This window comes from Pongo pygmaeus, chromosome 21, assembly GCF_028885625.2.
Source record: "Pongo pygmaeus isolate AG05252 chromosome 21, NHGRI_mPonPyg2-v2.0_pri, whole genome shotgun sequence".
Taxonomy (NCBI): Eukaryota; Metazoa; Chordata; class Mammalia; order Primates; family Hominidae; genus Pongo; species Pongo pygmaeus.
Genome location: NC_072394.2, coordinates 12,924,054 through 12,949,736, shown reverse-complemented (window position 1 = coordinate 12,949,736; position 25,683 = coordinate 12,924,054). Strand labels below are relative to the sequence as shown.

The 25,683-nt window shown below is 45.0% G+C and overlaps 1 long non-coding RNA gene and 1 pseudogene across 1 annotated transcript in view; one reads left to right on the top strand and one right to left on the bottom strand.

Moving 5' to 3' along the window:
* The window catches only part of LOC129021514 (uncharacterized), a 172,135-nt gene that overhangs the window by 122,072 nt on the left and 24,380 nt on the right, over positions 1-25,683 (top strand). The window lies entirely within an intron of this gene.
* LOC129022143 (gamma-glutamylcyclotransferase-like) lies at positions 11,782-12,189 on the bottom strand (annotated as a pseudogene).

Below are 25,683 nucleotides of genomic sequence, written 5' to 3'. Positions count from 1 at the left end.
GTGTGTGTGTACACAAATATATATTTGTATGTGTTCAGGAAATTTCTGAAGAGTATGTGAGTAGTGACAGTAGGTTTCTGGGATGGCAGAGAGTATGAATTTTTCAATGAAAACACTAGATTTAGAAAGGAATATTTTTCATAATACGGTAAAGAATTTCAAATAGATCACCACAATGCCTTTTGCTGCACTGAACTTGTATCTCTCTCTCAATTTGCTGATCCAGTCCATTACGCATACACTACACTTACGAGTAGAGCTAACACCCAGTCAGCACCTTTGTGTAATTAGAAAAAGACATGCATTCCTCTCGGTAGTTACAGCTCCACAGGCATGCAGTGTGGGGAGCAGAGAGGAGGACAGATGTCAGCCCCTACTTGTCCCTCAGCTGGGTGCACTTTGCAGTGCACAGTATGCACAAGTGTCGATGGCGACCCTGGCTGGAGGCACATTTTCCCTACACAATAAGGGTTAATATTCATAGACCAAGAAAGAACACATAGCACATGTTGTTAAAAATACAGCACTCTTTTTTTTCTTTTTTTTTTTTTTTTTGAGACAGAGTGTCACTCCATCACCCAGGCTGGAGTACAGTAGCACGATCTTGGCTCACTGCAACCTCCGCCTCCTGGGTTCAAGTGATTCTCATGCCTCAGCCTTCCAAGTAGCTGGGATTCCAAGCATGCACCACCATGCCCAGCTAATTTTTGTATTTTTGTAGAGACAGGGTTTCACCATGTTGGCCAGGTTGGTCTTGAACTCCTGGCCTCAAGTGATCTGCCTGCCTTGGCCTCCCAAAGTGCTAGGATTACAAACATGAGCCACTGTGCCTGGTTAAGAAATACAGCAATTTTTTTTTTTTTTTGGAGATTGCTCTGTCACCCAGGCTGGAGTGCAGTGACACAATCTTGGCTCACTGCAACCTCCGCCTCCCAGGTTCAAGTGATTCTCCTGCCTCACCTTCCCTAATAGCTAGGACTACAGGCACATGCCACCACGCCTGACTAATTTTTGTATTTTTAGTAGAGGTGGGGTTTCACCACATTGGCTAGGATGGTCTTGAACTCTTGACCTTGTGATCCAACCGCCTTGGCTTCCCAAAGTGCTGGGATTACAGGCATGAGCCACTATGCCTGGCCAGAAATACAGCATTCTTAAAAATAAAGGTTTATTTGAACTGTGGTATATATATGTGATGGAATACTACTCAGCCATAAAAAGGAATGAATTAATGGCACACCCATCAACTTTGATGGGATTGGAGACTATTATTCTAAGTGAAGTAACTCAGGAATGGAAAACCAAACATCGTATGTTCTCACTCATAAGTGGGAGCTAAGCTATGAGGATGCAAATGCATAATAATGATACAATAGACAGTGGGGACTCCGGGGGGAAAGGGTGGGAAGAGGGTGAGGGATAAAAGACTACAGATTGGGTTCCGGGTACACTGCTCAGGTGGTGGGTGCACCAAAATCTCAGAAATCACCACGAAAGAGCTTACTCATGGAACCAAACACCACCTGTTCCCCCCAAAAAAAGACTAAAAGGCCGGGCATGGTGGCACGCACTTGTAGTCCCAGCTACTCGGGAGGCTGAAGCAGGGAGAATCACTTGAACCCGAGAGGCATAGGTTGCAGTGAGCCAAGATTGTGTCACTGCACTCCAGCCTGGGCGACAGAGCAAGACTCAGTCTCCAAAAAAAAAAAAAAAACAACTGAAAAAAAAGTTTCTTTGAGAAGTACACAGACAGTAGAAGTAGAAAATATTTAACTCTTTTCAGTAGTTACATGGATACAATAGAAATGGCGTCATCTACATTTCTGCTTAACCATTGGTTGCTGTGATTTTCATAATCACAGTGACCTTTCTGGTTACCTGAGATTTGATCCTTTCTCTCAGAAGGTCCCAAGAGTTTATTTAGTAGAAAGAAATCCCTTGTTTCTTTTTTCTTCCCACCAATTTGGTGCCAGTCATGAAAGCCTGGTATTATGGGAAGTGGCCTCTCTGGACCTGGTCTGAGGACATCAATGCGTCAATGTTAGGCCAGAAGAAGTTATGTGATCAACATGACATCTGATTTCAGGTAAACAAAATTCACACCAACTGACTAGTTTTTGTATTACTTTGTTTTTCAGAACAAAACACTGTATAAGCCACATTACCCCCATACAAAGAACTGTAATCATTTGTAATACTTATGAACTACGTATTCATTTGTACAAATCTGGGAAGCCAAGATGACCTGGTAATGCTGAGTCAGAAAGGGGCAAAGCAAGAACAAAGGCTCAGTTACCTTGACAGCCAGTTTAGCCTTTCACAGACACATGGGTTTACTCTCTTAAATACACCAAGTTCATGATAAACACATGCTTTATAAAACCAGATCATTCTGAATCTTTATTTTTTATTTTTTTTCCTGAGATGGAGTCTCTCTCTGTCACCCAGGCTGGAGTGCAATGGCGCGATATCTGCTCACTGCAACCTCCACCTCCCAGGTTCAAGTGATTATCCTGCTTCAGCCTTTTGAGTAGCTGAGATTACAGGTGCGTGCCACCATGCCTGGCTAATTTTTGTATTTTTAGCAGAGACGGAGTTTCACCATGTTAGCCAGGCTGGTCTTGAACTCCTGACCGCAGGTGATCTGCCACCTCGGCCTCCCAAAATGCTGGGATTACAGGCATGAGCCACCACGCCCAGCCCATTCTGAATCTTTTTTTTTTTTTTTTTTTTTTTTTTTTTTTGAGATAGAGTCTCGCTCTGTTACCCAGGCTGGAGTGCAGTGGCACGATCTCGGCTCACTGCAACCTCTGCCTCCTTGGTTGACACCATTCTCCTGCCTCAGCTTCCCGAGTAGCTGGGACTACAGGCGCCTGCCACCACACCCGGCTAATTTTTTGTACTTTTAGTAGAGACGAGGTTTCACCATGTTAGCCAGGATGGTCTCGATCTCCTGACCTCGTGATCTGCCCACCTCAGCCTCCCAAAGTGCTGGGATTACAGGTGTGAGCCACCATGCCCGGCCATTCTGAATCTTTAAAGGTAAATCTTTTTCTATGGAATCTAAAATAGACGTGATTTCAAATGTATTCTCTCTCTTTTTTTTTTTTTTTTTTTTTTTTGAGACGGAGTCTCACTCTGTCGCCCAGGCCAGAGTGCAGTACGCCACTGCACTGGCTTTCCAGATTTGTATAAATGAATACCTAGTTCATAAGTATTACAAATAATTACAGTTCTTTGTATGGGGTGATGTGGCTTATACGGTATTTTGTTCTGAAAAACAAAGTTAAGTGCACAGTGCACAGTGATCTCGGCTCACTGCAACCTCCATCTGCTGGGTTCAAGGGATTCTCCTGCCTCAGTCTCCGGAGTAGCTAGGACTACAAGTGCCTGCCACCATGTCCAGCTGGTTTTTATATTTTTAGTAGAGACAGAGTTTCATCACGTTGGCTAGGCTCCTGACCTCAGGTGATCTGCCTCCCTCGGCCTCCCAAACTGCTGGGATTACAGGTGTGAGACACTGCACTGAGCGTCAAATGTATTCTTGCTTTTAAAAAGAACAGTTTTAGGCTCACAGAAAAGTTGCAGAGATAGTAGAGTTCTCCTTTACCCCCAATATCAACATTTGGCATAACCACATTAAAATTAAGAAATGTACATTCTTGTTTATTTACTATTGGACTATAAAAAATGTTTTTCTAGGCTGGGCGCAGTGGCTCACGCCTGTAATCCCAGCACTTTTGGAGGCCAAGGCGGGTGGATCACGAGGTCAGGAGATCGAGACCATCCTGACTAACACAGTGAAACCCTGTCTCTACTAAAAATACAAAAAAATTAGCCGGGCGTGGTGGCGGGTGCCTGTAGTCCCAGCTGATGGCAGGGGAGAGAGGGTGGGGGATGCTAAGGAAGGAGAATGGCGTGAACCTGGGAGGCGGAGCTTGCAGTGAGCCGAGATCGCCCCACTGCACTCCAGCCTGGGCGACAGAGAGAAACTCAAGACTCCAAAAAAAAAAAAAAAAAAAAAAATTCTAAATGGACATAGGTACTATACTATTAACATAGCTGCAGACTTTATTTGGGCTTCAACAGTTTTCCGACTGTTACATATAGATGTCATGTCTCTTTAATCTCCTACAACCTGTGACAGTCCCTCAGTCTTTCCTTGTCATTCATGACTTTGCCACTATTGAAAAGTACTGGTCACTGATTTCGTAGAATATCCCTCAACGTGGGTTTGTCTCGGGGTTAGATGGAGGCTATTCATTTTGGGCAGGAAACCTCAGGTGGCATTGTTCCTTCTTCCGCATCCTACTGAGGGGACATCATGTTGATGTATCTTCTTACTGGTGATGGTAGTGTGTCCTGAATTGGTGGGTTCTTGGTCTCACTGACTTCAAGAATGAAGCCGCGGACCCTCGCGGTGAGTGTTACAGTTCTTAAAGGCGGCCTGTCCGGAGATTGTTCCTTCTGATGTTCGGATGTGTTTGGAGTTTCTTCCTTCTGGTGGGTTCGTGGTCTCACTGGCTCAGGAGTGAAGCTGCAGACCTTAGTGGCGAGTGTTACAGCTCATAAAGGCAGGGTGGACCCAAAGAGTGAGTAGCAGCAAGATTTGCAAAGAGCGAAAGAACAAAGCTTCCACAGTGTGGAAGGGGACCCAAGCAGGTTGCCACTGCTGGCTCTGGCAGCCTGGTTTTATTCTCTTATCTGGCCCCACCCACATCCTGCTGATAGGTCCATTTAACAGAGAGCCGAGTGGTCTGTTTTGACAGGGTGCTGATTGGTGCGTTTATAATCCCTGAGCTAGACACAAAGGTTCTCCACCTCCCCACTAGATTAGCTAGATACAGAGTGCCCACACAAAGGTTCTCCAAGTCCCCACCAGAGTAGCTAGATACAGAGTGTCCATTGGTGCATTCACAAACCCCGAGCTAGACACAGGGTGCTGATTGGTGCATTCACAAACCTTGAGCTAGATACAGAGTGCCGATTGGTATATTCACAATCCCTTAGCTAGACATAAAGGTTCTCCAAGTTCCCACCAGACTCAGGAACCCAGCTGGCTTCAGGCGGTGGAGCCTGCACTGGGGCCGCAGGTGGAGCTGCCTGCCAGTCCTGCGCTGTATGCCCGCACTCCTCAGCCCTTGGGTGGTGATGGGACTGGGCGCGGTGGAGCAGGGGGTGGTGCTCGTCAAGGAGGCTTGGGTCATACAGGAGCCCATGGAGGGGGTGGGAGGCTCAGGCATGGCGGGCTGCAGGTCCCGAGTCCTGCTCCTCGGGGAGGCAGCTAAGGCCCGGTGAGAAATCGAGCACAGCACCGGTGGGCTGGCACTGGTGGGGGACCCAGCACACCCTCAGCAGCCGCTAGCCCGGGTGCTAAGCCCCTCATTGCCCGGGGCAGCAGGGCCGGCCGGCGGCTCCGAGTGCGGGGCCCTCCAAGCCCACGCCCACCCGGAACTCCAGCTGGCCCGCGAGCGCAGCGCGCAGCCCCAGTCTCTCCCTCCACACCTCTCTGCAAGCTGAGGGAGCCGGCTCCGGCCTTGGCCAGCCCAGAAAGGGGCTCCCACAGTGCAGCGGCAGGCTGAAGGGCTCTTCAAGCACTGCCAGAGTGGGCACCAAGGCCGAGGAGGCGCCCAGAGCATGTGAGGGCTGCCAGCACACTGTCACCTCTCAGTATCTTTGATCACCTAGTTAAGGTGGTGTCTCTTGGATTTGCCTGCTCTGAAATTACTATATTTCTCTTTGTAATTAATAAACATTTTGGGGGACATACTTGAGTCTGCAAATATCCTGTTTGTCCTCAAACTTTTGCTGAATACTTTTAGAATTCATTGGTGAGTCCAACAATTATTATTGTGCTTTTCTCAGTGATTTTCTATTTTCCTCATTCCTTCTACACATATTAATTATAATTCTTCCATAAACAAAAGCTGCTCTTTCTTCCTTATTTATTTATTTACTGATTTTTAAAAACTTACTGGTATCAGTATGGACTCATGGATGTTTATTTTATTCTATGGGTTGTAATCCAACATTACTTTTTTTAAGTCTTAAATTGCTTCAGCTTTGGCCATTAGGAGCTCTTTCAGGTTGACTCCTGTGCCCTCTGACTGTCCTCACTCTTTTTTTCCCGGCACTTCCCTCCTTACTGGCACCATAAGATGCTTCAGCTCTGGAATAGAAGCATCAATGATATTGCTGTCTAATTAATCACGAACAAAACAAATTATCACTGTTGATCTCTACATGACGAGCTAAAATAATGTCCCAGGCCTCTATGTCACCAACATTTAGAAACTCTGTAATTAGTTTAGATACTATGGTTTTATTTTACTCTTTTGTCCATTTAAGTAACACCTAGAACAGTACATCACACGTGCTCAATACATATTTGTGAAATGAATGACTACTTTGTGCCAAACACTGTCTGAGCCCAGTACAGGAAAAACCCAGCACAGAGATTGGCAAAGGAGAAACACCCTTCTGAGAATGCATGGTTCCTTCTGAAAATGCATAATCCATGCGAGCATTTTTCTTTCTTGGCCAGAGAAGAATTATCCATGTAGCTGGCTTGGGGTTTCTCTTCTTTTAGGATAGTGGAGAAAACAGTTGGGGCACACACCTGCTAACGTCAGGTCCTACGTTTATAGCAGCTCTCAATTCCAGACCTTAGTGCAGACCCCAGAATGGGAAAGGTAAGTAAAAGAATGGCAGGACACGGGGGATTATGCTGAGAGTCAAATGTCACCACCTCCGAAGGGCTGCTGTGTCTGCTGGCTTTGCCAGAGCACCTTGTCCGCTGATTTTCCAGATGGTGGTTGTTGCTGTTTGTCCCTAGATCTGCTCAGTCTTAGCCTTGGCACTGTTTAAATCTTGATGAAAAAGACAGCAAAGAAAACAAACTTAGGGCTTTCTTCTTCACCACCCCCCCCCGCCACCAGTGTTCCGTGGATAGTTTGGCCTTGGCATTCAGCCAAGAAAAACATCTATGATTCAAGAATCATGACACAGCCAGGACCTGCCACCCTGCAGCTCAGAGGCTTTCTTTTCTTGCAGACAAGGGTGAAGAAGTTAGAGGTCAGTATACTGTCAGTCCTCAGGGTCTCCAGCCTGCAGCTCTGTATTGTCAGCTCATTAGAGATGTGGGACAGGGCACTGCCAGGCACACTCCCTGTGGGAGCCGGCAGGAAAACCAGGCTGTGCTCAACAACAAGAGAAACAAAGAAAGCACGAGGGCTGAGCTGAGAGAACCCTGCCAAGAGTCAGCCTGGGGCTCTGAGGGGGCATAAGGCCAGGCTGACACACAGACACCGCCTATCCTCTGAGTCCCTGAAATGGATTTTTTTTTTTGGTCCTATTAGCCAATAGGAAGTTGCATACCAAGAACAAAAATTCCTAGGATCACCCACCAAATCAAGTTAAACCTGGGCTTTTGGTATACTGTCTTCCCAGCCACTGAGAGAGATTTCTGTAAAGAAAGTATTGTTTTGTTGTTTTGTTTATTTATTTACAGACATGGTCTCTTGTGGGCAGCTGCTATGGGTTGAATTGTATTCCTCAAAAAACATATCTTAAAATCCTATCTCTAGTATCTCAGATTGTGAGCTTACTTGGAAATAGAATCTTTGCAGATTTAGCTAAGTTAAGATGGGGTCACTTGTGCCCTTATAAAAAAGGCAAATTTGAACATACATGCAGAGGGCAATGGTGTGGAGACAGAGGGAGAACGCTGTGTGATTACAGAGGATCACGTGAAGCAGCTACTGCCCCAGAAAGACTAAGGCTTCCAGAAGCCAGGAGAGAGGGCTGGAACAGTTCCTTCCCTAGCACCCTCAGAGGGAGCACAGCTGTGCCGGCACCTTGGGTTTTGGACTCCTGGTCTCCAGAACTGTGAGACAACAAATTTCCATTGTTTTAGGCCACCCAGTTTGTTGTTTGATATTTTCTTATGGCAGCTCTAGAAAATGAATACAGCAGCAATGGACATAGGTTCACTGTAGTTTGTTGTAAAATTATATTGAGAAGACAATTTTCACGGTCTCTGAGGATTTCATAAAGGTTTCCTATTTCCCAAGCAAGTCCTCAGGAAACAGCCAGGGAGCCAGACACACGTGCGTACAAATCTCAGCTTCACCATTTATTATCTGCTTGACTTTGGGCAAGATCCTAATTCTCTCTAGAGCGTTCTTCATCCTTCAAAGAAGGCTATGAAACTCTCTTCCTAAGGCCGTCTAAAGAGTGAATTGAGGTTGTGTTTTTTAAATTGTTTATTGTTTGGCCTCACACATGGTGGCCTGTCAAGATGTTAGATTTCTTTCCTAACAAACATGAAAGAACACCCTGCCCTGTAGCAGGCAAGCTGGGTGTTAGCTGAGAGTCTCCAACCTAATGTCTATTCAGCATAATAAATATTAATAAGTGCAGTAGACACTGCCAGGGCTCTGGCCAGACCCTTGCAGATCCCTTTAACTGTTTTGTCTGTACTCCCTTGAGGGTGCACCCCACGACTCACACCAGAAACTCTTCTTGGAGGTCTTTTCTCGGGCTACTGGCGCCACTTTTTCCACACTCAGGTTGCTAGAAGTGCCTGTGAGTTTATATCCTCTATCTGGGGCAGTCCATGGCCAAGGTCTGAAGGATGCAGGAGTGTGACAGCCCAGTTCCTTTGCCTGGAGTCAGGGAAACTCTGAGGCATAACTCACACTCCTGAGTTCCCCTGTAGGATCACGCTGGAGCCACAGGACTTTGCCTGAAAGCATACATCAGCCTTCCTGTGAGCATGTCCTTAATGAGTCGCTTACATTCAACTCCTCAATTAAGAGTCTGCTTCTGGGGCACCTGATCCAAGGCAATAAGCTACTGAACATCTCCTGCTGAGATGCCACATGATATTGAAGTTCTGATGGTTAAAGCTAAAAAAACAACCTGACCAGACTGCATTCCAATCATTCACTATTTTAATGGCCATAATAATTATACTAGTAACCTCTCGTTCATGTGTCCAATATGTGCATTATGTTCAATTCTAATCCTCATAACCAATGTATACATAGGTAGTTTTACCCTTGTAACAGTTTTTTTCAATGGCCACAAAGTTTTTGATTCTCCTCCCATCAAGAGGTAAAGTGTAGGTCCCCTTCCCTTGAATCCCTTTACTTTTACAGAAATCTGCTCAATTTTGATAATGTGTCCCTCAGTTCTCAAGATATGCCATTCTAGGATATTCTTTCCCAAGTAAGGACATTCAGCCATGTGGGTTGGTTAACCTTAAATTGCATCTCTAATAGATAGTATATAGTTAGCGCTTACTTTTATAACTAGTTTGATAATCTCTGCCTTTTGACTATTTAGTCCATTTATATTTGATGTGATTATTAATATAGTTTGAGTTGCTGCTATTTTGCTATTTGCTTTTTTTGTTTCATTTGATTTTTGCTCCCCAGTATCCCCTTTTTCTTGCATTCTTATGGTTTCATAAAATATTTGATTAAATTTCAAATTTAGAATCTCAGATTTTCTAGGCAATTGCTCAGGTCAGTGAGCTTCAAACCCAGGATCGTGAAAACAGTTTAATTTCTCTGACAGCATGTTTTTTCCACTATCCATGATGATGTTTATGAAGTCAATATCAGGCTGAATTATATTCAATTGTCAGGTAAATAAAATCTTTAGAAGTTATTAATTTGGAGTTTACTGAAACAGGAATTTATGATTCTTCACTGTATAGAGATGTTTCCATATAATCTATGTAAAGGAGAAGTTACACAGCATAAAATAAAAAACTGGCTAAACCTTAGAGAAGCCAGCCTGCAGGCAAGAAGAAATTCAGTAAGAATGGGAATTATCACTTACCTCATTGGTACAATATTTTTTGGGCTTATAAGTGCTCCCTACAATCAGATGGCACATCTGTGAAACATCTGATTTGGAGAAAAGCTGACAAAAATGTTTGCTGATATTTCTTTAACCTATTTGTTTTATATAAAAGAAACTAAACTTTGTAGCCATGTCTTCCTGATCTGCTTGGATTTGCCTGCTCTGAAATTACTATATTTCTCTTTGTAATTAATAAACATTTTGGGGAACACTTGAGTCTGCAAATATCCTGTTTTTCCTCAAACTTTTGCTGAATACTTTTAGAATTCATTGGTGAGTCCAACAATTATTACTGTGCTTTTCTCAGTGATTTTCTATTTTCCTCATTCTTTCTACACATATTAATTATAATTCTTCCATAAGCAAAAGCTGCCCTTTCTTCCTTATTTATTTATTTATTTACTGATTGGTATCTATTATATAGTGGCTGGGGCACTGCAAGCCTGTAAGTGTCTAACAAATATTAATTGATTTATATTTACAGCCTTTGTTTCATTGCACAAAGTGTCACAGGCAAAAGTTTAATTAATGTAGCTTGGCAATTGAAGACATGGGAAAGAAGACATGAAAAATAAGAGGAATTAACATTTGTTGGTTCCTGGCTATGTTCCCAGCAAGGTCCAATGAATGTCTATGAGATGGGGATAGATACATGGGCCCTCACAGGGAGGTTGAGAATATCAAATGGGAAACTGCATATGAAAACTTTTTGAAAACTCTGAGTGGGGTAAATGCTCTCTCTTCAGTGGGGCCACCCAGAGCAGAGCCTCTCAAATAAATCAGATGCACAGGATAGACTGAGGAGACGCACTCAATACACTCAGGAGAAACAGAGGGAGAGATATTCTGTGTCTTCATTTCCTAGCTTGCATTTTGAGAGAAAGTATCAAAAGTTATTATGCATTCAACAAACATTTTTTTTGTTTTGTTTTGGCTTTGGGGTTTTTTTTTTTTAGACCCAGAGTCTCCCTCTGTCATTCAGGCTGGAATGCAGTGGTGCATTCATAGCTCATTGCAGCTTTGAATTCCTGGGCTCAAGCCATCCTCCCACCTTAGCCTCCTGAGTACATGGGAGTAGAGATGCACGGCACCACCACACCTGGCTAATTTTATTTATTTTTTTAACCACAAATAGATTTATTCCTCCAAAAACAGTATACCATCTTTCCAATTTCAAAATGTTATTATCAATTGTCTGCAGATTACTTACTCTCATTAAGCTGATTTTTAAAAAAATCCAGAGCAGAGCAATTTACCAGCACCATCAGAGCAATTTACCAGTAACATCATCAAGCAAGCTGCAAATCTATCCTTTGCCAGAACAAGGAAACACTGAAGATCAACTCAAGAGAATAATAGCTTCAAGTGTTTACCGAAGGCGTACTCACATGCATTTGTTACACATTCCAGGGCCTCATTGCCCTCTTTTTTTGTTTTTGTTTCTGTTTTTTTGTTTTTTGTTTTTGAGACAGAGTCTCACTCTGTCGCACAGGCTGGAGTGTAGTGGTACAATTTCGGCTCACTGCAACCTCTGCCTCAAGCGATTTTCCTGCCTCAGCCTCCTGAGTAGCTGGGATTACAGGCATATGCCACCACACCTGGCTAATTTTTGTATTTTTCGTAGAGATGGAGTTTCACCACGTTGGCCAGGCTGGTCTCGAACTGCTAACCTCAAGTGATCCGCCCACCTCGGCCTCCCAAAGTGCTAGGTAATCACCCTCTTTTATAACATTGCCTAACTCCTAAACCAGTTTCTTTTTATAGTCTGAAAACAAGAATCACCCACCTGCGATATTTCTTCAGAGCACTGTTGAAGATGGATCAAACATGGAGATCCTCCAGATCCCTGTTTTCAAATGGTATTTTACATTAGTACATGGAATATTCTTAGATATATTATGTTATGTTCTAATGAGTTCGTGATTCCTTTTTGATGATGTCTTCAATTTCTTCTGAGACCTTTCCTGTACAGTCATTTGGTCCCACAGCTTTTAACTTCTTTTTGTACTCCAATGGTAAACGATTTTCTTTCGCACCTATGCAAATAACCTTTTTATACTGTGGGGATGGGAAACACTCTTGTAATTTGTCATCAGATAATGTCGATAGGTTATTTCTCTTACTTCTTGAGTTGAAACATTAACTTCCATGACAACCTAAATTCCATCACTTCTTGCTTGCAGGCGGGCCATGCAGAAGAACACCACCGAGGGGTTTCGGAGGTGGATCTCTCAGTCAGCAGGTTGCTCTCGTAGGGGAAGCACAGAAAACTCTCCTCATCTGGGCCCGGATGTCCTTGCAGCCTGAGTTTGCCATGTCCCACTAGACGCCTGCATGGGAGTCTGGAGCAGGGCTGTGAGGAGCCGCCACAGAGCGCCGCGCTGTGCCCGTGATCCTGGCCAGTGATGGCCACGCCGCCACCTTGGGTTTTGGGCAATTTTAAAATTTTTTGTAGAGATGGAGCTCCACTATGCTGCCCATGCTGGTCTCAAACTCCTGGCCTCAAGTGATCCTTCCACCTTGACGTCTCAAAGTGGGGCGATTACAGGCATGAGCCACTGTGTTCAGCCTCAACAACAATATGTTTTTTTTTGAGACAGGTCTCACTCTGTGGCCCAGGCTGGAGGGCGATGGGTCGATCTGGGTTCACTGGAACCTCTGCCATCAATTCCATCTTGTCTTATAACTCCTTGTGGGCCCCGTCCAGTGCTGGGGTCAAGCTGACCCCTTAGAGAGTCAGAGGAGCGCACAGAGAGGGCGATGGAGAGTGACAGTCTGACACACGTGGCTACAGCACTCCGTGGGCCCCCTAAACTTTTTGTTTGCTCTAGAAATCAGCTACCTGATGTAATGATTTTTTTTTTTTTTTGAGCTAGAGTCTTGCTCTGTTGCCCAGGCTGGAGTGCAGTGGTGCGATCACAGCTCACTGCAGGCTTGATCTCCTGGGCTCAAGAGATCCTCCTGACTCGGCCTCCTGAGTAGCTGGGACTACAGGTGCATGCCATCACATCTGGCTAATTATTTTTTACTTTTAGTAGAGATGATGTCTCGCTATGTTGCGCAGGCTGGTCTCCAATGACTGAGTTCAAGCAATCCCCCACTTCAGCCCCTCAAAGTGTTGGGATTATGGTGTGAGCCACCTCACCAGGCCATGATGTATCAATTTTTTAAAGCTCTATTAGGAATTGCAATTGAGCTACTGAAACAAAACATGTAGTGTATACATTACATGATAATGATCTGAAACCCAGTCTTTCTTATGATCAAAAAGAACAGTCTATGGCATCATTTGGCTGATACTGTTTCTGTGATTCGATGGCTTGATAGCTAAATCCCTGGACAAATTACCACTTGTCAAGTTTCAAAAAGATAGTGGTAGTTGGCTCCTCAAGTATAGGAAGAACTTGGATGAGCTTTTCCTTCTGAACAAAAAGTTGGGTTTAGAGGTTCACTTGCTCTTCAGCATAACCAAGCTGACATGTGGACCCATAAGTTGATATTCAATGCATTATATGAATTATAAGAAGTGTGCGAAATAAGTTGTAGAACTGAGTGCTTTGCTTACAAATATTCATAACACTACTGTGGGGTTTGAGCTTTCAGATATTTCTGGATTTTTCTAAGGTTTCTCATTGCATCCCTGTCATTAATAATGTAAAACAATGTCAGTATGGTGACTTTCCCCAGGTCAGGGCTTTGGAGACCAGCAAGATTTACATTCGATGTGAATGTTTGTGCTGCAAACTGTTGGAGACCACACACATGTACACATACACACTCCCATGCACACATGTGCACACATACACACATTCACATTCGCCTGCCCCGTAGCTCAGAACTTACCCAGAGAGGACGTATTTGCTTTATGTGAATATTTTAAGGTCGGGGGAATGACCACATTCTGTAGCCCTGCAGCCTGAAAACAGACTCCTGCTGAGGGAAGTTGGACTGCCAGGGGCAGGGAGAGTCTCTGTGATGGGGCAGGGAGAGTCTCTGTGATTGAGCAGCTGCTGGATGAAGTAAGTGTAACCAAAGAGCAAGTCTCTCTGAGGAGCTCAGCCTGGTGCTTTGCCTCTGTCTCTTTCCGGTGAAAGTTTAGTTCAACGCTGTGAAAATTCCACTGCCCTTGAATGAAAAACTGTTTGGGAATGGAGTGAATGGCTAGTCAAAGGCTCCCTATTACCCAAGTGGGTCGGGGTGGTCATGAGGAGTGACTGCGAATCTGCTAGTGGGTTCATGGAGGGAAGAAAACGTTCTGAAATTGAATGACAGTGATGGTTGCATGACTCCATAAATACACTTGAAACCATTGACTTCTACACTTAAAATGGGTAAACTTTATGGCTCGTAAATTGTATCTCAGTAAAGCTATTGGACAAAAAGCTTTATGTTCATTGCCACAAGTTGCTAGTTTTCATAGCAAGAACAATAGGCACATGAGCCAAGTAACATGACTTAACCACTTGGGCCCATTTCAATTTTAAAAAGAGGCTTCTAATTTCTGAATCTGGATAAAAAAACAAACAAAACCAAAAAAATACGGGTGCTGTGCCTAGTTTAGAGCTTTTATACATGATGTAAAACTCAGGGCTTTACACTGTTGTGGGGCTCCCAAATCCATAGGCCTTGGGATGATAAGAAATGTTTTAATCATGATATGAACAGTTAAGATCAGTACTAAGGAAGGGGAGCCCCAGTGTAATCGTTGTAGAAATATAACCATGAAATATACTGTTCCAGTCTTGGTCCCCTCCTGTCCCATGAACTTCTCTCCCAGCCTTATGATTCCACTGTTCTCTTGGATTTTACTCTGAAAATCTAGGGTGGAATGTTCTGGAGTATGAGTTGTTCATGTTAACTGCTGTATTAGTCCTTTTTCACACTGCTGATAAAGACATACTCGAGCCTGGGTAATTTATAAAGGAAAGAAGTTTAACTGACTCACAGTTCCACATGGGTGGGGAGGCTTCACAGTCATGGCAGAAGATGAAGGAGGAGCAAAGTCACGTCTTACATGGAGGCAGGCAAAGAGAGAGCTTGTGTAAGGGAACTCCTCTTTATAAAACCATCAGATCTCGTGAGACTTATTCACTATCACAAGAACAGCATGGGAAAGACCTGCCCTTTTGATTCAATTACCTTCCACCAGGTCCCTTCCATGACACATGGGAATTGTCAGAACTACAATTCAAAATGAGATTTGGGTGGGGATATGGCCAAACCACCTCAACAGCTTATATCCTACTCACCACGTTGTTGAAATTGAAGTTTCTAGTGATGTCTACCACAGGTACCTAACTCTACTGCTTCCTGAATTCTTACCAAGACAGACACATTCGAGGTCTCCACTACAAGATAGACACAGAGAAGTAATGTTTGCTTGTGGAAAAGAGCTGCCCTTCCTTATTTCACTGGCAGTTTCAAATGTCAGATGAGGAAAATGCAACCCTTAGTCTACTTCTTGGAGGCTCAGTTGTGGATCTGTCACCAGGCTGGGGTACAGTGGCATGATCTCGGCTCACTGCAACCTGCGCCTCCCAGATTCAAGCAATTCTCCGGCCTCAGTCTCCCCAGTAGCTGGGACTACAGGCACGCACCACCACACCCTCTAATTTTTGTATTTTTAATAGAGACGGGGTTTCACCATGTTGGCCAGGGTGGTCTTGATCTGACCTCGTGATCCACCCACCTTGGCCTCCCAAAGTGCTGGGATTATAGGTGTGAGCCACCATGCCTGGCTGCTCTGGATTATTTTATTAGGTAACTCAAGGTGTGCTAGGAGAGAATGTACCTTAATCTACCATGATGCTTAGCTCTGAACAGGCAGTCTGGGCCATTTCTACATCTACCAGGAATCTTCCAAATTCAAGCATCATGCAAGACCAGGGTGTGGCCACTGTACAAAGCCTGCTTTGGAAAGCCCAATGACAAGGTTGCTCAAATAAACAATTTCAGATGTGACAATTCTGGTCTGGAGGCACAAGCGTTCTTTTGGGAAACTGTTCCACCTCGTGCCACATCATAGTTGGGTGAGGTCATTTAAGGAGCCCAGTATGCCCTTGGATGTTTAGGGAAACCTGATATCACAAATAAAAGTCCTTACAGAAATCAAGTCATTGAGGAAATCAGTTGAGACCATTAAGTTTGAAGAGTGGAGGCTCTGCTTGAGGAGTAGGGAGGGATGGGGAAGGGACAGTCTTTGGCCTCAGGCTATCTTCTCATCAGAAGGGGCAGTCTCTGGTCTCAGTCTGTCTCCTCACAAGGAGAAGGGACAGTGTGTTAATTCCTTAGGACAATTTGCTCTGGGAGAGATGAACAGAAGGGATCGGAAGTTATCAGGAGAAAGGTGACTTCTGAAGATGATCATTTGAATTTTTGCCAAAAGAAGGGGGAAGAGACTCTTATGTGGCAACAGAGAACAATTTGGAGGTAGCAGAAAGAAAAATCTGGTGGAAATAATCATGCCTTTATTTTCATATTGATTAAAGAGCGTGGGGTATTCTTTTAATGCACCTAGGCAAGGAAGATGTGCTGGATCAGTGTTTCTCAGAGTTTATAATATGCACACGAATCACTGCATCTTATTAAAGTACAGATTCCGATTCAGAAGGACTGGAGTAGGGCTGATACTCTACATATCTAAAAAGCCCTCAGGCGATGACCACACTTTGAATAGTGAAGATCTGGAGATTGGCCTTACTACATATTGAGCTTTAAAAGAAAACTCACCATGGCCGTTGGTAAGGAACAGCCTCCTAATGCTATTGGACAAGGAGGATTTTTCCCGGTACTTGGCAAGTCAGTTATTAAAATAACAGTAAGGGCTTCTTAAAATAACAGTAAGGACTTATGCCTGTAATTCCAGCACTTTGGGAGGCCAAGGCAGGCGGATCACGAGGTCAGAAGTTTGAGAGCAGCCTGGCCAATATGGTGAAACCCCGTCTCTACGAAAAATACCAAAATTACCTGGGTGTGGTGGCACGCGCCTGCAGTCCCAGATACTCAGGAGACTGAGGCAGGAGAATCGCTTGAATCCAGGAGGCAGAGGTCGCAGTGAACTGAGACTGTGCCACTGCACTCCAGCCTGGGCAACAGAGTGAAACTCCGTCTCAACAAGAACAAACAAATAAATTAAAAGTAAGGCTGATTGCCTAGAGATTAGTAGCTTGAGGAGAACCCCCTGCTACATATATATATATATGTCAGGCCTCTGAGCCCAAGCTAAGCCATCATATCCCCAGTGACCTGCACGTATACATCCAGATGGCCTGAAGCAACTGAAGATCCACAGAAGTGAAAATAGCCTTAACTGATGACATTCCACCATTGTGACTTGTTTCTGCCCCACCCTAACTGATCAATGTTCTTTATAATCTCCCCCACCCTTAAGAAGTTTCTTTGTAATTCTCCCCACTCTTGAGAATGTACTTTGTGAGAGCCAACCCCACCCCAAAATATTGCTCTTAACTCCATCGCCTATCCCAAAACCTATAAGAACCAATGATAATCCCACGACCCTTTGCTGAGTGTCTTTTCGGACTCAGCCCACCTGCACCCAGGTGAAATAAACAGCTGTGTTGCTCACACAAAGCCTGTTTGGTGGTCTCTTCACATGGACACACGTGAGACTATATACATATATATATATATATATATATATATATATATATATATATGTTTCCTACTGCTACTGTGATAAATTGCCACAAAACTAAAGGCTTGACATAACACAAATTCATTATCTCACAGTTCTGGAGGCCTGAAGTCTGAAATGGGGCTGAGTGAGCTCAAATCAAGGTGTGGTCAGGAAGGCTGCGCTCCTTCTGGAGACTGCAGGAAGGACTTTCCCTTTCCAGCCTCTGGAGGCTGCCTGCCTTCCTCAGCTCCCGGCTGTCTTCCTCCATATTCAAAGCCAGCAATGACGGGTGGAATCTTTCTGGGGCTGCCTCCCTCTTTCACTCTGTAATGGGCCTTCTGATAACCCCAGATAACCTCTGCATCTCAAGTCAGCTAACAAACTTAATACCTACTTGCCATCCATATAACGTAACAGCCACAGGTGCTGGGGATCAGTACGTGAACATCTTTAGGGGGCATTATTCGTATATATAATAAAATATATAATACAATATAATACCCCTGCCCTCTTTTAACGTAAATGGTAGCAAACCACATACTGTTCTGAATCTTGTTCTTTTGGCTTAATACATAGTATAGGTGGTTCCAATTAAGTACATAAATACTGAGCTTTTTCCCCTTTATATTGAACTCACCAATACTTCTTTTTTTTTTTTTTTTTTTTTTTTTTTTTTTTTGAGACGGAGTCTCGCTCTGTCGCCCAGGCTAGAGTGCAGTGGCGCAATCTCCGCTCACTGCAAGCGCCACCTCCCGGGTTCACGCCATTCTCCTGCCTCAGCCTCCTGAGTAGCTGGGACTACAGGCACCCGCCACCACGCCTGGCTAATTTTTATATTTTTAGTAGAGACGGAGTTTCACTGTGTTAGCCAGGATGGTCTTCATCTCCTGACCTCGTGATCCGCCCACCTCGGCCTCCCAAAGTGCTGGGATTACAGGCGTGAGCCACCATGCCCGGCCAAACTCATCAATACTTCTATTTGTTATGGTCTATTTCCCAGTAAACCTCAGCCTGCTAAGACCAGCTCTAGATTTCAATACTAATTGGATCTCATCATCGTGTCTCTGGCACCTTCCTGAGTAATCTTCAACAGCAAGCTTGGTGAAAAGTGCTGGATGAAATGGCAGGCTTACCAGGGCCTGGCCCTGAGGCCAATACTTAATAACCCACTTCAAACAGGACTGTTTTGTGACCGTGCCCGGCTGCGTGGCAAGGAGGGATCAGGCATCAGGCAGCTTCTCTCTGTGTGGGCCTTGAATTCCCAGAGGGCATGTCTGCTCTCGTCTTACCTGTCCCTACTCTTAAAGATCAGAAGCTCAAACCCATGCCGCCTCCTCCAAGCAAAGGACTACCAAAGACTGGGCCCACAGGGATCACCATGAAGGCCAAGGAAATCTGTGGGAGTCAAGGGTGTTTTCACACAGAGAAGAGACTAGTCCAGGCATTTAAACACACAACATCCACAGAAACCAGTTTCCCCAGGTCAGGGGAGTTTGCATTAAAGGTACAGCATAGCCATGTGGATAGAGGCTTTAGAGAACTCAGCGCAGGGCAGGGGGCAGCACATGTATTCCAGAAAGGGCCAGACAGGGAATATTTTAGGCTTTGCGGGCCATGTGGTCACTATCGCTACTACTCAACTCTGCCACTGTAGCATGAAAGGAATCATAGATGATACATACACCAGTGGGTGTGGCTGTGTCCCAATAAAACTTTCTTTACAAAAATAGGAGGCAGCAAAGTAAATTACAAAAATGGCCACAGAGTTTTTCTCTTCTTTTTTTTGAGACAGAGTCTTGCCCTGTCACCCAGGCTAGAGTGCACTGGCACCATCTTGGCTCACTGCAACCTCCGCCTCCCGGGTTCAAGAGGTTCTCGTACCTCAGCCTCCCAAGTAGTTGGGATTACAGGCACCCGCCACCATGCCTGGCTAAATTTTGTATTTTTAGTAGAGACGGGGTTTCACCAACTTGGCCAGGCTGGTCCCGAACTTGAGACCTCAGGCGATCTGCCCTCCTCGGCCTCCCAAAGCCCAAAGTGCTGGGATTACAGGCGTGAGCCAGAGCACCCGGCCACTTTTCTTTGTATTCATGCCCTTCACGTGTGACTTTTCAGCTCCTCTCAAGATGTGGGGTCTTTTTTCCTACTCCTTAAATCTGGGCTGACCTTCTGACTTGTTCTGGCCAAAAGAATGTGGCAAAGTCATGTTGTGCCCGTTTTGAGGCAGACCTCCACAAGCCCTGGCCTTTCTATTGCCTTTCTCTCTGTTCCACCTGTCTCCCACTCTCAACACCACCTCCACCCCCCTACATGTAAATAAGCCCAGGCTAGCCTGTTGGAGGCTCAGAGACCACATAGATCAAAAATTCCCATCTCTCTAGCCAACAGCCAGCTAACTCCCAGAAGCCAAGGTGCCTCGCTGACCTGTAGCTGGCCACAGATACAAGAGGAAGAAGCCCAGCAGAAACCAGAAGGACTGCCCAGTTGAGCCCAGCCTCAGTTACTCACAGAACCACAAGCAAATAATAGCTGGTGATTTTGAACCACTAGGTTTTGGGGTGTTTTTATACAGAATTATTGTGGTAATAGAAAAGTGATACAATGGGGTAATACAACTCTTATACTTCACAGAGTTATGGAGGAAATTAAATGAGATGGTCTTTGTAAAAGTGCTTAATTGGGTTCCTGAATGAAGCAGCTTTCCATAAATGTTCATTATTATTCTTGGCCTGAGGCAGTGTGTCCCATGTGAAAATCAAAACCATGATCTCAGCCAAATTAATTGTGCTGGAAATGGACTCCACTTGAGCATCCAATCAGCCACTTGTGGACCATATGTGATCCCCCCGCTACAGAAGCCTGGGCCCTGCCTAAAATTTCTAACAAAACGTTTTTTCTTTTTTGAGACAGAGTCTTACTCTGTTGCCCAGGCTGGAGTGCAGTGGCACGATCTGGGCTCACTATAACCTCCGCCTCCCGGGTTCAAGTGATTCTCCTGCCTCAGCCTCCCGAGTAGCTGGGACTACAGGCACCCGCCACCATGCCCAGCTAATTATTTTTGTATTTTTAGTAGAGATGGGGTTTCACCATGTTGGCCAGTCTGGTTTCGAACTCCTGACCTCAGGTAATTCGCCCGCCTCAGTCTCCCAAAGTGCTGGGATTACACGCATGAGCCACCATGCCCAGCCCTAACAAAACCTTTTTAAAGTTATATAATTACCAGACACTCATGAGTGAGATGAGAAGGGCTCTGTGAAGTTTGGTGAACATATAGTAATACTGGACTCACCTGCCAAATATGAGGGACCTACCAAAAGATAGCAGACAGGTTTCAATAGTATCTTCACGTTCAAGGAGAAACTCGGTGTGCCCAGCTTCCTAGAAGATCTGCTGGCCCTCCAGAAAAATGCCAGGCTTGCATGCACTGGACATAAGGTGTGAACAGCTGGAGACCAGCCTTAACAGCCACTGTGGAAGAGTGTTGAGCAGAATGGATCTTGGAGGATCTGTGGTGCTACTTGACTCTGATTAAAATTATAATTTCAGAAGTGATTCATGGATTTGGCACCAATACAACAGGTTATATGTGCAAGCATACTGTTTGCTGCTTTGTTTGTAGGCAAAAAACTGGAAACTGCCAGAGTATCAACCAATAAGGGATCGTTGAAGAAACTGTGATACTTACACGCATATAGAATACTATGCAGCTCTATTTAAAAGTAAATTAAATCTATGTCTTTTGGCCTGAAGGGATGTCTATGATGTATTGTGAAGAGAAAAATCGGCCAGATGCGGTGGCTCATGCCTGTAATCCCAGTACTTTGGGAGGCCAAGGTGGGCAGATTGCTTGAGGCCAGGAGTTCAAGACCAGTCTGGCCAACATGGTGAAATCCCGTGTCTACTAAAAACACAAAAATTACACAAGCATTGTGGTACAACCCTGTGATCCTAGCTACTCAGGAGGCTGAGGCAGGAGAAGCACTTGAACCTAGGAGGTGGAGGTTGCAGTGAGCTGAGATCACGCCACTGCACTCCAGCCTGGATGACAGAGCAAGATTTAAAAAAAAAAAAGGAGAAAAATCAAGCTGCACAATAATTAATGCACAGAGAATGACTCCATTTTAATAAAACAACAAAATCCCATTTTAAGTGTATAAGAATTCGTCTAGGTTTGTGTGGGTGTGAGAAGGGGTGGAAGGAATTCGTCTAGGTTTGTGCGGGTGTAAGAAGGTGTGGAAGGAATTCGTCTAGGTTTGTGTGGGTGTGGAGAAGGTGTGGAAGGAATTCGTCTAGGTTTGTGTGGGTGTGAGAAGGTGTGGAAGGAATTCATCTAGGTTTGTGAGGGTGTGGAGAAGGTGTGGAAGGAATTCGTCTAGGTTTGTGTGGGTGTGGAGAAGTTGTGGAAGGAATTCGTCTAGGTTTGTGTGGGTGTGAGAAGGTGTGGAAGGAATTCATCTAGGTTTGTGAGGGTGTGGAGAAGGTGTGGAAGGAATTCGTCTAGGTTTGTGTGGGTGTGAGAAGGTTTGGAAGGAATTTGTCTAGGTTTGTGTGGGCGGGGGGAAGGAATTCGTCTAGGTTTGTGAGGGTGTGGAGAAGGTGTGGAAGGAATTCGTCTAGGTTTGTGTAGGTGTGGAGAAGGTGTGGAAGGAATTCGTCTAGGTTTGTGTAGGTGTGGAGAAGGTGTGGAAGGAATTCTAGGTTTGTGTGGGTGTGGAGAATAGGTGTGAAGGTGTGGAAGGAATTCTTCTAGGTTTGTGAGAGTGTGGAGAAGGTGTGGAAGGAATTCGTCTAGGTTTGTGTGGGTGTGGAGAAGGTGTGGAAGGAATTCATCTAGGCTTGTGTGGGTGTGGAGAAGGTGTGGAAGGAATTCGTCTAGGTTTGTGTGGGTGTGAGAAGGTGTGGAAGGAATTTGCCTAGGTTTGTGTGGGTGTCGAGAAGATGTGGGAGGAATTCGTCTAGGTTTGTGTGGGTGTGAGAAGGTGTGGAAGGAATTCATCTAGGTTTGTGAGGGTGTGGAGAAGATGTGGGAGGAATTCGTCTAGGTTTGTGTGGGTGTGAGAAGGTGTGGAAGGAATTCATCTAGGTTTGTGAGGGTGTGGAGAAGATGTGGGAGGAATTCGTCTAGGTTTGTGTGGGTGTGAGAAGGTGTGGAAGGAATTCGCCTAGGTTTGTGTGGGTGTTGAGAAGATGTGGGAGGAATTCGTCTAGGTTTGTGTGGGTGTGAGAAGGTGTGGAAGGAATTCATCTAGGTTTGTGAGGGTGTGGAGAAGATGTGGGAGGAATTCGTCTAGGTTTGTGTGGGTGTGAGAAGGTGTGGAAGGAATTCGCCTAGGTTTGTGTGGGTGTTGAGAAGATGTGGAAGGAATTCGTCTAGGTTTGTGTGGGTATGGAGAAGGTGTGGAAGGAATTCGTCTAGGTTTGTGTGGGTGTGAATGGGTGTGGAGAAGGTGTGGAAGGAATTCATCTAGGTTTGTGAGGGTGTGGAGAAGGTGTGGAAGGAATTCATCTAGGTTTGTGTGGGTGTGAGAAGTTGTGAAAGGAATTCGCCTAGGTTTGTGTGGGTGTAGAGACGGTGTGGAAGGAATTCGTCTAGGTTTGTGTGGTTGTGGAGAAGCTGTGGTAGGATACATGCCTGGAGGACTGGAGTAGGGGGAGATGATTAGCTTTTCCTTTCTGCTTATTTTTTATTTGGAAATAACTGCAAACACAGAAAAGTTGCAAAAATAAAAACAGTACAAAGAATACCTATATACCCTTTACTCAGATTGACGTGCATTCCTTCCCTACCTACTCCTCTTCTCCTTCCCCCATTCCTTCCTCCATCCCTGTCTCTTTCACTCATAATTTCTGCCCTGTGTGTGCGCATACACACACACAAACACACACGCGTGTGTGTGTGGGACAATGTCCCAGTTCCTGACCAAGGCCTTGTGTTTTTCCACTGTCTTGTGCCTCTACTATTGCTGTGGGAAAGCATTCTCCTGGTGCCTGCTGTAGTGCTGCCATGAGACCAGAAGGAACATGTGTGAGGCAAACCTGAGCCCATCAGCACAAGAACTAAACCCAGCAGCACACAGATTTTGAATCTTTTTTTGTTTGTTTGTTTTCTTTTTTTAAGACAGGTTCTCTCTCTGCCACTCAGGCTGGAGTGCAGTGGCGTGATCACGGCTCACTGCAGCCTTGACCTCCTGGGCTCATGTGATCCTCCCACCTTAGCCTCTCAAGTAGCTGGGACTACAGGCACACACCACCATGCCAGGCTTCTTTTTTTTTTTTTTTTTTTTTGTAGAGATGGGGGATGGGGTTTCACCATGTTACCCAGGCTGGTCTCGAACTCCTGGGCTCAGGCAATCCACCCACCTCGGCCTCCCAAAATGCTGGGATTACAGGCATAAGCCACCATGCCCAGCCACACACAGACTGAATTAGAGTGGCCCAACCAAATCCTGCCAACTTGTAGACACATGAGAAGGAAATACCAATTGTTGTAGACTGAGATGTTTGCATTTGTTTGTTATGGAGCAATGACTGACCAATACAGTTGCTAACACTTACAAAACACTTACTTTATGCTATAGAGTGCTGTAAGAATTTTGCTTATATTATCTAATTTGATATGCAACAATCCTTCTCACAGATGAGGAAATTGAGCCTAAGTCACTTGCACAAGGCCACACAGCTAATAAGCTAACAAGCTATGTGACTATGGGACACACTGCCTCTGGACGTATGCTGGGTGGGACAATAATTGATGGTGGTTTAAGCTAGTTTGAGTTGGCATTTCTATTACTTGCAGCCTAAAGCATCCTACCTAATTCAGCTGTACAGCCTTCTTCCTACCTCACCCCTCCCTTCTTTATCTCTAGCCCTGGGGATTTTGATTACCCTGGGGAGAAGCCTTGCTTTGCCCAAACATTAATTTACACCTGGGCTCCTCCATGTAAACTCCAGTGGTTTAGATTTTTAGTGCACAAAAGCCAGTGAGTCTGGTCTTCTGTCTATAGAAATTCAGGGAGGAAAAGGATAAGCACCAAGATGATACCAAAGAAAAAGTGATTGTGAGAAAAAATGTAATCCAACACGGAGTCAGCTTCTACCTAAAAAAGACAAAGTGAGTCCTGCTTCATTCTGAGTAGGTCAATTACCAAATGTTCAGACAGGCCTTCCGGCTTGGAGAAAGAAATGCACTTCAGAAAGTGAAATGAGGGCCTGTCCGGCACTGGAGGCACAGTGTGCCTGGGGGCTCAAGACCAGGGATAAGCAAAGGCATAGGATCTAGGGCGTGAGGCGGGTTAGATAAAGTGCACAAAGAGATTTCCATCCTTGATTAGTCCCGCACACCCATGGCTCTCAGTCTTGGCCATCTGTCAGGATCATCTGGTCTGGGAAGCTTTTAAAAACCCCTATGCCAGGGCTACACCCCAGACCAACTACATGAGATTCTCTGAGGAAGGAACTCAGGAACCTGGTGCTTTGTGCAGTGAAGGTTAAGAATTACACAGTTCCAGCTCCATACTGTTTGGGGTACTCTCTACTCCTGAGGATGGAACCACCATTGTTGTGTGACTGCCAGTTACGAGGCGCCATGTATGTACTTCACATACCCCTCACAACAAAAGAAATATTTTTAACAAGTAGGGAAACTGAACCACAGGTAGCAAACACAGGATTCAAGCCCAAACAATCCAAAGGCCAAGTTTTTTACAGCCACACCTGTGGCTGTAATGCAAATAACCTGAGAATTAGAAGAGAAAATAGAAATTTATATGAGATTCAAAAGGGAGCAGGGCTAAGTGGGAAGAAAGAGCAATCTGGTGTTGCTGACTGGAGGGAGCCCAGAGAAGGAAGCCAGTTCCTGGGATGGTGACACCAGGCCTTCGTTGACTAACGGGAGCAGATGGAACAGGGAATCAGGCTGTGCAACTGGAACAAAGGGCCTCCAAAGAAAGAGAACAGGTGACTAGTTTTTCCTTACAGTCCCTCCTCCTAGTGCTCAGAGATGAGCACTGGGGGTTTGTTGAGGTCCAGCCGAGGGACTAGAAGATGCGACAAGACCTGCCTTTGGGTTGTTTTTTCTTGGTCTTGGTCTCTTCCTTCTCTTTCCCTCCCTCCCTCAACCTCCCCCCTCACTCTAATAATTCATGAAATAAGCTTCCGAGGCTTCCCCACAAATT